The sequence below is a fragment of the Protopterus annectens genome, chromosome 8.part0 (genome assembly GCF_019279795.1).
Source record: "Protopterus annectens isolate FY-2018-M chromosome 8.part0, PAN1.0, whole genome shotgun sequence".
Lineage (NCBI taxonomy): Eukaryota > Metazoa > Chordata > Ceratodontiformes > Protopteridae > Protopterus > Protopterus annectens.
The window spans coordinates 1837592718-1837606543 of NC_056741.1; the positions used below are offsets into that span (position 1 = coordinate 1837592718).

The 13826-nt window shown below is 37.9% G+C and overlaps 1 protein-coding gene across 1 annotated transcript in view; it reads right to left on the bottom strand.

Annotated features, from left to right (window-relative positions):
- Positions 1-13826, bottom strand: part of LOC122809665 (adhesion G-protein coupled receptor G5-like) — a 472088-nt gene that overhangs the window by 140591 nt on the left and 317671 nt on the right. The window lies entirely within an intron of this gene.

Genomic DNA, 13826 nt, shown 5'->3' on the forward strand with positions numbered 1-13826 from the left:
TTTTCTTAATACCTGATCTTGGAATGTGGGTTGCAACTTGATAGGTAGTGTTTTCCTTAACCAGGATTTAGTTTGATCTAATCAGTAGTAGTGTGTGGGGGTGGGTAATTGCTATTCTAAAATGCATTTCATTACGACCCTTTTTCTATTGTTTGCCATGAATAGACTGGTTTAAAATTAAACAATATGTATATTTTCCTCACCTACTTTTAAGTATATAAAAGGTGATATGTTTAACATTGTTAAAATATTTCTGATTTTTTTGTTATTGAGAAGCGCTTGTCTGAGACAAATAAATGTTTGTTGCTTTGGAGCACTGCCTGATTTTTGGAAATTATTATGACTCGACTCATCAATGACATTTTAAGACCACAAATTTCTTTCTGTTTTTTTTTTTTTTTTTTTTAAATAAAGTTTTCAAACTTTCGATTTGGCGTTTTGTCAGCAACTGGAGGACCCAAGAGAGCTGCTGTAGAATTGACGAAGAGTCTTGAAGGTGTTAAAACATTTATGACAATTTGGTCCAAAGTAATTTATAAATGTACATTATAGGATCATGGAAGATTACTAGGCTAACAGCCCCAGAGCCTTTACAAGCCTAGCCAACTTCAACCCCTCTTCCCAAGGGTGTCTGGTTCAAGTGGACACTATGTGATAAGACACTGTGTGACTTAAAAATCTGAGGCAGTACAATCTGAAGCTGAGAAAAGTGCAAAATTAGAGTTACAGAGATGACATGTATTGGTTACATTTTAATTTCAGAAGGCTTAAAAACTAAGATCAAAACAGTAGTACAAATGCCTCCTCCAGAGAATAATCAAGTTCATATGAAATGTTTTGGTATGACACAGAGTCTTTTGATGTTTATTCTGAATACTTAATAATAATTGTGGCATTAAATAAATTATAATGCTTAACTGACAATGACTGGATAGTTTATAAATGATGTATAATGTTTACAACTACAGTTGCTTCAATGGTGTCTGAGATGCATAATGTTTGCAACTAAAATGGTGCCAATGTTGTTTGTTTATCATTTATATAAATGTAAGATTGCTTTTTCATACATGATAATTTAATAAAGATGTATATTGAAAAAAAGTGTGGAATGGAACTGGAGTGCAGATTAAGAAAAGAGCTCTGGTGAAAAATGCAATGACGATGAAGTTTTTTTTTTTTTATGAGACACTGTTGGTGGGAGTGTTGTACTAAATTTAGATCAGATGTGACAGTTGACAGAACAGCCCAACCTCATGTATAGAACATGGGAAAAGGAGGAGGATGACTATAGTCGCATTAGAACTACAAGGAAGCCAGAAAGCAACTTTCGTTGGTATTTCTCAATAAGATGGACATGTTTTTGTCTTTTCAGTAGTGGATTGCTGCAGGTGAAAGCAGATTCTCATCAATCAGTAGGAAAGTCGCCAAATGACGAGCAGCTCTGAATATCTATGCTAAAGCACAAGCAAACACAACGCTTAAATATGAGCAAAGAGAAACAACTTTTTAACTACCAATCAGGAAAGCACACAATAAGCCTCCCTCCATCAATCACCAACTCAGACTGGTTAGATCCGCACATTTCTGCCACAAGAGTGCAGAACCTTCTTAATGTAGAATAGCTGGTTTGGATTCAGAGTGCAAGAAGACCACACAAACTACCTACAACTAGCAGATACAATGTAACACAGTACAATCAACTACTTTAAATTTTCAATTTCCCTTTTCTTTAAATTCATGGTTTTATAAGTTCCTTGCTAATTAACAGACTAGCTTTCTTAACAGGCCTAACCAATTTCCTTCCCAAAGGTGGGAATCAAACACTGTACTTTGTGTCTGTGAGTCAAACACCTTAACCGTTATATCAAACCCCAAACTATTTAAAGTGAGAATCAGACCTTGTACTTTGTAAGATAAACACCTTAACCTTTATACTAATCCCCAAATCAGTAATGATTTCACTGGATATTGAATCCAGGACCTTCTGCATACAAAACCAGTATGATAACCACTATATTACAGGACCCATACAAAATGTAGAGATCCCTGAGGGGACTTGAACCCACAACCCTCCTCATTTGCAGTGTGCAAAACATTTCCTTTACAGGTTTATCTGTTGAATTGCTACACATTTATAAATCAAACTGCAGGAGGGTAACACGTTCCAGGGATCTTAACCTAGCCTCTGACATGAAAAGGTCATGTTGAAGAGATAGATAGATACATCACTCAGAGACTGCCACTTCTCTAGAACAAGGTTTCAATTCATGTGAAACAGTGGCCCTGCTTGACCCTCTTTAAAAGTACCATAGATCAATGCATGGGTGACCACAAATTCACTCCTGGGGTAGTGCCAACGTTCCTCCTGGACAGAGGAAGTCAGTATTAACCTTTCATTCACCTAACCACTGACAATTAGGGCAACTCAGGATCGATATGGCTAGGACTGTAAGGGCTCTATGGCTGTTAGCCTTTTAACTTCCTATGAACCTATGTTGCTTATGGGTCCAAGCCTTTACAAATGGTCAGAAAAGATACTCTGACAGAAAAAGAGTAATTAGCCATAATGTATTGATTTGAAATGTTCCACAAATATATTTATGGTTAAAACTGCTGTTGGAAAGTGACACTAAGCTACTGAAGATATATTTAAAAGACTGCACATGGCACTTGAAAGAATGTTTTTACAATAAGAAAACTGTGGTGTAGTTACAAAACATAAGCAATGTTTAGAGCAGATAAATGATATGATAGTTCATAGGTTCATAGGGGTTTACTAGACTAATGACCACAAGGGCCTTTTTAAGTCTAGGCATGCATCTCAAATCTCTGACAAGCTCTGATACCCTTGATAAGTGTAAGCATGGGCCTGGGAGATGAACCAGTTACAGGTTACCTGTGTCCATTAGAGACATAGGTGCCAAATCAAGGATGAATTTCTGGTTTCCCATCCAATTGTCCAAGTTGCACTTGAATTGGGTTAGGGAAGGACTCTGCTTCACATGGATGGGGAGCATGATCTATAGATGGGGTATTCTCCGGGATACATGCCTATCTGTCCAGCAGGTCCTATTTAATATCACAGGCAAGGTTTAAGTGTTTAAAACAGGTAATTCTGGTGCTCTTTGTTTTGTGGATATGCAGGAGGTCCATCAGAGTGGGGTCTGACAATGCCCTGTATGGCAGGCATAGATCCCCCCTCAAAAGCCTGTAGGAGACAGAATACAGGGATAAGGCCTTGAGGTGGTCTGCATAGGACATTTCACTTATACTCTGTATTCTTTTAGTGAGGAACCTCTGTGGACATTCCATTTGTTGGATATGCCTGGTTAGGTACATACCAAAGGAGGCATTGTACTCAATAATAGGTCTGATGAATGCCAAATACAGTGGAACAATGACTTCCTTGGACTTAGACACCATGCATTTGTTTATAACTTGTGCAACATAAAATTATTTCCTCACCACTGTAGACACATGATGGTCAAAGGCTAGATTACTAGCTATACGGTGAATTCTTCATATTTGCCACATTAGTAAGAAGGTTTGTGTATTAATGAAGATAGATGTATAGTTCCACAGATGTCTGCGAGCTCACTGAGATTTATTCACAGATTCAAATGTTTCAGGATGTCATCAAAAGTTGGCCAGAGCAGGAAACTTTAAGGAAAGAAATACAGCCACATGTTTCATTAAAACATAGCTACATACACATTGTTAATTAATGCATCATGCCAAGGCATGGAAACCTAAAGTGAGATAAGTACAGAATGCTGCTTCAACATCACAAAAGTTCAGAACTCTTGTCACATGATTATCATCTGAAACAAGTAAATCAGAAAAATGATGATGATGACCCCCTAGGTTATGCAACGATACATTGATTAAGCTGACTATAGCCAATGAGTCATGGACATATTACATGCTGTATAAACCCAGTGATTGAACTTTAACTACAGCTGTGTACAATCCTGACATCAGAATAGTTTCTTAGCTGATGTACTATATCAAGTAAATGACTTAATGCGCTGTTCCAGTTTAACATCTCTCTCTCTCTCTAGCTCCACCACGGGAAGTAGAATGCAACAACTGAGAAAATAATTCAGCATCTGCAGGTATCACTGTAATTAAAGAATGGTTCTTACAAGATTTCACTAGGGTATCTGACAATTCCTCCTTAGACCTATTCACATGTATCTCTGAGAAAAAAAATTGCTCTTGTCTAAACTGTATAAGATCTTAGATCTGGATGTCGGACTATAACAGTTTCCTACATTTGTGACTTCTGATAAAAACTCTAGTCTAACACCATTCTGACCCTTTACTTACTTTGAATAAAGACAAGTCATTTCAGTTTTGATTCCTGTGCATAGCACAAATATTACTGTCTTGCACTATGTTACCCCATTCACTCCCAACCCCCTTATCATTTCCTTTATACCTAAATATTCAAACCACACCTCCCTACTTCCTCTCTGTTCCCCTCCCCATATTTCCTCACATACACGCCTCTTGCACTTTGCACCTCCTCATACCCGCTTTATTATTCTACAGCATATCCTACATTAACTAATTCTTATCCACTCTCTGTCTCACTCTTCCCTATTCTTAGAAATTATCATGTCTTCTAAAATACAAACCATATTCCTACCACCTCTATTCTATATCCTCTGCTACCTCACCTCCTACCACTCCCAACTGCTTTCTCCACAATTCCACTCCTCTAACGGCATTTTTATGCTAAATACAAAACCCCAACAATATCTACAAATTTGTCCATCCATCCTTCCCCCTACCACTCCCATTCCAAAAATAAAACTTTCAACCCCCCCTTAACCTCCATAAAAAGTAAATTTAAACTCACACTACACAATTACTCTACTTTAAACCTCTACTACTATCAGGAGACATTCATCCTAACATTGGACCTGCACAGTCTACCCTGAACTACAATTCTCCAGCAACCAAACCAACCAACCTCCCATGCTCATAAAAGCAAGTATCTTTCTGTTCTATTATCCTCAGGAGTTTAGCAAATAAAGTTCACACATTCCATGTCTGGTTAGCTTACTACAAACCTGACATAGTCACCTGGCTGAAGCCATAACACCTTGACAGTCAAATTGTCCCTCCTGGCTATAACATCCTCAGGCTTGACCGACATAACAAAAAAGGAGGGAGAGTTGCCATACTCTACTCCGATCATCTCTCATTAATAAGTCCCAAATTTCCCTTACCATACTTCTCCTCAGCAGAACTTCTATTTATCAACTTCAAACTTAACAAATTCACCACCATAACAGTAGTAGCTATCTACACCCCCCCCCTGGAGAAAATATTACCATACTTGAAGGTGCCCTATCCCACCTCTCTCACACCATCCATAATGAAACCATCATACTGGGAGATGTAAATATAGATTGGCTCGCTATACAAACTCCCAATACAAATTCTTGCATCAATCTACATGGATTTGAGCAGCTAATCACAGCCCCCGCCAAAAATAATAAATCTCACCTCCCTAGCTCTCTTCTAGACTGGATGTTGGTCTTCCACCCCCATAATCCCCAGACCCATCCTAATGCACTCAGTGACCACTATCCCATTACTGTAACCAGACATACTCCCCACCTCATCAAACCCTTTAAGCATATTACCACCCACAAAGTTTCTAATTTCTGCCCTGACTCTTTTATCGACCTACTCTCTAGAACTAACTGGTCTCACCTCAACACTCTCCCCTTGGATGAAGCTGTCCACTTGTTCAATACCACCTTCTTCGATATTCTTAACTCCCTAGCTCCCCTCTGCACTATTAGAATCAAATCCAACACAGCTCCATGGCTAACTCAATCAACCCGAAACCTCATGAAAAACCGTGATAGGATATGGAAAACATGGAAAAAATGTAATAAAGCAGTTTTGGCCAATTTTAACACAGGATCCACAGTTGAAGGATATAGTGGGAGACAGACCATGTTTTGGTTTCAAGAATAAAAAGAACTTAAAAAGGTTGCTATGCGCTACTCATGAGAATAGGAGAAATCAGATAGTAGGTTGTAAAGGCACTTTTAGATGTGGCCATTGTACTGTCTGTCCCCTAATAGACAATAGCAATCAATTTGAACATCCACGAACTAAGAGAAGCTATACTTTCAATGTTAAAGCAACCTGTACAACTACCAATGTGATCTACCTAGCCACATGCAAGTCTTGTCATTCTTTTTATGTGGGCAAGACTAATCAAATGTTCAAAAAACTAGTACAGAGACATCAAAGGGATATCGTTAATAAAGATGCCCACAATGCGCTAGCATCACATGTTAATTTATATAAGAATCATTCCTTCGTATTTAAAGTTATAGACATCGTACATTTTGGTCCAAGGAAAGGAGATATAGAAAATTTAACAGAATTAAGGGAAACTAAATGGATCATCAACTTACGTGCTGATCAACCTCCAGGTCTAAACAGCATTATTCCCATAAAACCTGTTTTGAAGATGAGAAGACCAATCATAAATTAATATATTCATCTAAGAAGAAGGGATTGCTGATGTATGCCTGTATAGATGCAAGATACACGCAAAATGATTTTCATTTTTATTTAATGTGATGAGTATTTTACCATCAGGTAAAACCGATAAGATATAGATTACATTACACTTATAAGGATGACCACTAAGTTGATAAGATTTAGGTCTGTACATAATATCAAAAAGAACTTGGATCAAAATTTCCATCTCCAGCCAAAGTTGTTTTTTATATTAGTTCTATTCATTTTATTGAAATCAAATGGCATATATAAACACATACATCATTTGAGTGTGGACTAAAAAGTAACATCCGTGTTAATACTGTTTTGTGAAAAAAGAAGATTCTTAAGGAGTTAAATGAAGCGACTGTAAAAACGCAATACTGCAGAACAGGTGATGAACGGAAACATGACAAGATGAGATAGCCCTAGTGCTGCTGTATTGTAGTATTATTTATCCCATTTTTTACTTCACATTTCCAAAAGTGAGACTATGTTGTAAGCAAATTAATTACCACAAAGGTACATTGTTGTTTTTTTCTAATATTCAACATGTGAAAGCTAACTAATCTGGCATCGGCTAAGCTTGAGTAGATAATTCTATGACATATATTAAAAAAAAAAAAAAAATTTCAAGATCATTGGGCACCAATATTTTTATAAACAGTGAAGCCAATGTTTTAATTTGTCTGATTGTTCAGCTATTTTGCATTAGCCACAAAGCTTTGAAGGCGATTTTTCTAAGACACTTAATTCCACTTTATAAGTGAATTTACATCTTTTTTCCGTATGATACGCATGAATAGATGCTTGACACATGGAATCTATACATTTATTTTCTTTATGAAAGCGAGCAGATTATAATATCAATTGCGCACAATTCATTGCATGGAAATGGAAATGATGGAATTAGTTGAAATGTTTTTAACTAAACTACCGATCACCTCAGTTGTACATCATTATGAACCCTGAACATCTCCATATGCTGCAATTTAAATTTACGTTGCAGCATATATGGCAGTCAAAAACCGCATGGGATGGTGAAGTGGCACTTTTCATAGTCTGTTTATAAGGAATGTGTAGTTACAATCGAATTATACTAAGGACGCCATTTTAAGAGTAGCATGTGCAATATAATTAAGTGACATGGGCAAATCTTCTGGCGCAGGGCAAAGAAAGATATTTACCTTATGCGAAGTTATATACACTATTATTAAACAAAAGGAAGGACAACACTTGTCTATAAATGAAAGTATGTGACGTTATCCCAATGAATATGTGTACATGTGACTGTGGTTGGTTAAGATAGGTTATTGTGCAATTTCATTTGTTGACATTCTTAGTCAATTTGTATTTTAGAAAGGTAATTCACCTATCATGATTTGGAAGGTGTGTCATCAACGGAAGACCTTTACTGGTTCCAATACACATTTGTATATACTTCATTTGCTGATATTTTCAGCTAATTAGCATATTAGAAAAGAAATGCACCTATTATGATCTTGGAGGTGTGTTATTAATTGGAAACATTCATTGGTCTTGAAAGCTTGACACAAGATGAAAAAGTACAACAATTCATTGGATGAAATTGGAATGCACAAGCCAAGGCTGGTTTACAGAGCATAATGTTTTTATAAAAATGAAAGGAAGTCCCGTTTTTATTATGATCTGATGAAGATTATTTCGAAAGCACTTATTGTTTGTTAGTACCAACGGACTTTTATTCTTTTTCTTTTAAACAGACGACATTAAGATTTCTTAATTTCAAATGGATTTTTGACACTTTTTTTTGAGAACAAGATTACCAGAACCATTTCTCCAGGAATTTGACATACAGCGTTAGCCGTGGTGATTTCTCTGTCGCAGTTTACTGTTTTGCTCTGTTGTTTTGGCAGTTTCACCTCAGCAGTTGGAAGATTTATCACACATTTCATCAACACAGTACCCCTTGCTCGTGACAATAATCTAAACTTGTCTCGTGCCTGTTCCTCGACCTTTCTAAAGCTTTTGACACTGTCTCCCACCCTGTCCTCCTGGAAAAAAATTACTTATCTAAACTTCTCCCCTCCTACCATTTCCTGGTTCTCCAGCTATCTCTCTAACTGCCAGCAATCAGTAAAATGGGTCTCTGCTCGATCTCCTCCCCTCACTGCGCAAATGGGTGTCCCCCAGGGATCTATCCTTGGACCACTGCTCTTCAATATTTTCACAAACTTATCTCTTGTCCCCAGTCATCACTTGTGCAATATGCTGATGACTCTACTGTCATCACCATTGCAGACAACCCATCAGACCACCACTCTGCTACCCAAGCATCATTCAACACCATTGAGACTTGGTTTAATGATAACAAATTAATTCTAAATCCAAAGAAAACCAAGCTCCTACTCTTTCTCCCCAAAAAACACACCAATTTTAAGACTACATTTAACATTTTATCAAGCAATAACACCATCATCACAGCTGAACCTAGCACTAAATTGCCAGGAGTCACTATAGATGATCAACTTAAGTTTGATCTACATGTCACAAACAGTATAAAAAAAATACACCAGAAACTTGGACACCTCTACTGTAATAAGAAATACTTAACTAACACAGCCAGAATTACTCTCTCCCATGCTTTTTTACTTCCCACACTTCGATACTCCTGTCACATATTCACTAACCTCAACTCTACACTCATTTCAAGACTTGAATCTACCTATAATATGGTGGCCAGATTCGCAGCCAACCAATCCTACAAGTCTTATCACTGCTTATCACTTTAGCAACTGGACTGGCTTGAGTTCTCTCACCTGCTACTACTTTATCAGCTGCAAATTATCCACTCCATTCTGTACCTGCCCTCATACTGCCCCAGCCTCTCTACTATTATATCTAAATACTCCCCAGTTAGGTCACTTTGTAGCTCAGATCAAGGACTATTACAGATTTATAATCCCAAAACTAAAATAGGATGTCTACTCTATAACTACAACCCAGCCACTTCCTGGAACCAACTACCCCTTGAAATAAATTCCCTTGACCATATCAAGCAATTCAAATTAGCAACCTGAAAATACCTAACAATAAAATGGTCCTGCCAATGTTGTCACCCCCCCGAAACTACTACCCTTACACCTATACTCCTCCTTTTCCCAAGTTGACTTCTAACATTGTGCTACCTCCACTTCCTTCCTTCTATCTACTCTTTTTTTCCCTCCCTCTCCTATATTTCTTCCCTGTCTACCTCATCTAAACTATATTCATGCTGTTTCCCATTAAATCTTCTACTTCCACCTGTCTGTCATCTTGGACATCACCTCTTTACTCCCTATATCTACATTCCTACGTCTGTATACCCCCTCTCTAACCCTATCTACAATAACTCATGTATGTTAATTTACTATGCCATTACAACCCAATAGTAAATTTTGCTGACTGTAACTGATTCTTTGTTAAGTTTTATTTCACTGCAGAACCTCTCTCCTATTGCATATATGCTGTCTATACCTAAAACCAATTGTGTTGCTCTTTAATCATTTCTTGTGCTGTTGTAATCTGATAGTAACTTTTTTGCTGTCTGTAACTGAACTTTATTAAATTTTCGTCACTGAGGAGCTTTTCTCCCTGGGTCTCTGCTGAAAATGAGCCAAAAGCTCAGTCAGACTAACCCGGTTAATAAATGTAAAATAAAGTAAATAAAATAAAATAAATCATTTGGGCCAGTACATGGCATTTCCATCTATCTCCTTCGACATGGACATTCCCAGGTATGATTCTTGTATCTTCAGTAGTAATTGACTTCTTAGTTTTGACATAATAACTTTATCACTCTTAAACAAAAGACCTTGTACACATGACATTAACTCTCTGAACTTATAAAGCAAATTATGAAACTAACATTGCATCCCTAGCCAAGTATAATCATAAGGCATTCTTTAACTACATCCGAAGTCTAAAAGAGAATGCTCAGCTACATGCCAAACTGGTTGTAGATGGGATCAGTCATACTACACCAGAAGATATCGCCAACCTGCTAGATGACAGATTCAGTGCAATCTTCACCACCCTATCTCCACCTACCATAATCCCAAAGCACACTTGACACCAGTCCTTTGCCTAATATCTCTAGAGAACAGATCATCTCTGCACTCATCAAGGCAAAAACATGGCCTCAGTGGGACCAGATAATATTCCAGGTTGATTACTAAACAATCTAAACAAGACCCATTTGGCGTTCTCTTTAATCATAGCTTGAGAACTTGCTATGTTCCTGCAGAATGGAGAACAGCAACAGTAATCCCCCTGTACAAAGGGGGGCCATCAACTGATGCTGGGAACTACAGACCCATAAGTCTAACAAACCTCATCTGCAAGACCATGGAAATAATTTTATTTATTTATTTATTTAACATTTGTTTTCCAGGATAGTCAGGCTGGACAACAAGTGTCCATTTTCAGCAGAGTCCTGGGGAGAAAAACTCCATAAGTTTACAGAGAGAACAAAACTTTACAAAAGAGGCATTACAGAGTAGTAGCATACAGATTGTAGACTTTACAGCCGTTACTATATAATAAGAGGATATTCCCCCTTTTGGTTGAAAATACAAGTGTACAAAATATACAATGAGTAGATAAGAACCTGGTAGAGCATTGCAAGATATTTCACAACTGAATAAGAGTATATAAATGTTTAAGTTTCCATATATACATTCAAGAAAATCTACATGTAAAAGCATATACACATATATACATACACGCACACACACACACACACACACACACACACACACACACACACACACACACACACACACACACACACACACACACACACACACACACACACACACACGTACATACACTCATATATAGGTTATTGCTCACACATGGATAGGTATAGTTAGATGGTGGTGTTTGTGTTTTCCAGGACAGATGGGGTGTAGAAATAGTGAGTGGACGAAGCTTCACGGGGTTAATTACAGTTGCATAGATGGCTGGTGAAGAGGTATGTTTTAAGTAGGCTTTTGAAGGAGGGTGTGGAGTTTTGTAGTCTGAGGTCAGGAGGAAGGTTGTTCCATAATTTTGCTGTTTCATGGGCAAATAGTGATTCCCTGGAGTTGTTTTTGCATGTGATGGTTGTTTTGATTAATGCTTTATTGGAAGACCGAAGTTGTCTATTTGAATTGTAGAAGTTCAGCATGCCAGTCAGGTTGGGTTTTTTTTTCAGGATAGTACAGAATTAGATGAGCTAGGCTGAGTTGATGGTAACTTAATAGATTCAGAAATTCAAGCCTGTGCAAGGCTTGTAGGGAAAGGCAGTGGTGGGATCATGATTTGGCATTGGTAGCAAATCTAGCGATTTTGTTTTAACAGATGGAAAGTTTATTAAGGTCAGTTTTGTAAAGGTTAGTTAGAATTGGGGATGCATAAAGTAGAGTAGATAGGAGGTGAGTCCTGGCTATTGCAATTCAAGATTCGTTGGTTAGGTAATTTTTACAGCGATAGAGGAAACCTAGCTTTTTGTGGACTTTAGTGATGGTTGTTGATATGTGCTTTGTGAATTTGACTTGCTGGTCAATGGTAACTCCTAGGAGTTTAGCCTCAGTGACACGGGTGATTTGGGTTTTCCTGGCATAGAGTATAGAGATGGTAAGGTTGCTTGTTTTAGTAGAGTGGAATAGCATTAGTTGTGTTTTCTTGGGATTTAGTATGAGTTGCGAGTTGTTAAGCCAGTTCTCTATTTCAGAGAAGCCTTCTTGGGCTTTTTGTTGGAGAAGTTGGATGTTGGGTACAGAGCATGTGAGAGTTGTGTCGTCAGTGTATTGGACTATGGTGGCTTTAGAGGTAGCTGATTGGAGTTGGTTTGTGAAGATATTAAAAAGAAGGGGTCCTAGGATTGATCCTTGTGGCACGCCTAAGGTGGCTGGGAGTGGGGGGATAGAGAGTTGTGCCATTTGACAGATTGTTGGCAGTTATATAAATAGCTTTTAAACCAGAGGAGGGTGGGTTTGTTAAGGCTGAGGTCAGAGAGACAAGACAGTAGTTTATTATGTGAGACTGTGTTGAATGCCTTGGATAAATCTAAGAAGGTAGCTGAGACATATTTACCTAGATTCCTGTGGGAGTTTATAGTATTGGTGAATTTGAGTAGGGCAGTGATAGTCCTGTGGGATGGACGAAATCCGTGTTGGGTTGAGGAGAGAAGGTTATTGATGAGATAGGAGAGGAACTGGTGATGAATACATCTTTCTAGCATCTTAGAGACGGGTGAGAGAATTGCAATTGGTCGATAGTTGGAAAGGTCTACGGAGGGGCCACCTTTGTGGAGTGGTATGATATATGAGGTTTTTCACAGGGATGGAACAGTATGTTCAGTGATGGATCTCTTTATTAGAAGTGAAATGGGATAGGCTATAGCTGTGGATGCAATTTGGAGGTATTCGGCAGGATGGTTATTGGCTGTAAGAGTGGTTGGTTTGAGTTTGCCTAGGAGTTTTTGGATAGTAGAGGTAGGAACAGACTTAAGTGTGAAAGGTATGGTATTGATTTCAGCCTGAGGTGGTTGTGGGGTAATGGAGGAAGTGATGTTGTTTAAGAGTTTGAGTACTGAGGAGGTGAAATAGTTATTAAAGCTGGAGGCTATGTCCAGGTCATGGACCTTATCAGCAAGGACATATGTGACCTCCAATTGCTGGACCCAACCCAATTTGGCTTTGTTAAGGGTAGCTCATGCTTATTAAACCTGGTAGACTTCTTTGAGAATGTCACCAAAGCCATGGACTAAGGTAAGACAGTGCACACAGCCTATCTCGACCTTGCCAAGGCTTTCAACACCATTCCCCATTCTGGCATCATTGAGAAACTCTCCCAGATAGAGATTAACCCTTATGTTACTAGATGGGTAACTAATTGGCTAACAAATATACCTACTTATATAATTAGCAAAATATAACACACAGCTCTGAAGCTGTACAACTTGCACTGACAATTTTCTTAACTATCATCCAAGGTTTCACCTGACGAAATGTAGTTTAATATTTCCAAAAATGAAGCTCTTGCTAATGTAAACATCTATCAGTATCTTCCATATAGTGCATTATACTGCTTTATTTTGGAAATATTAATGTATGCATGGAAAGATTGTAAACCTTTATAAACTGCTAGCAAGCATCTACTGGTATATCCCATATAGTGCATTATACAGTGATATTGTATTTTGCTCTCTGTCTCTGTGACATTTCACAATATACCCTTCAATAACATTTAGCTCAGTGGGTTATGAAAAAAGGAAAGTAAATATGAAA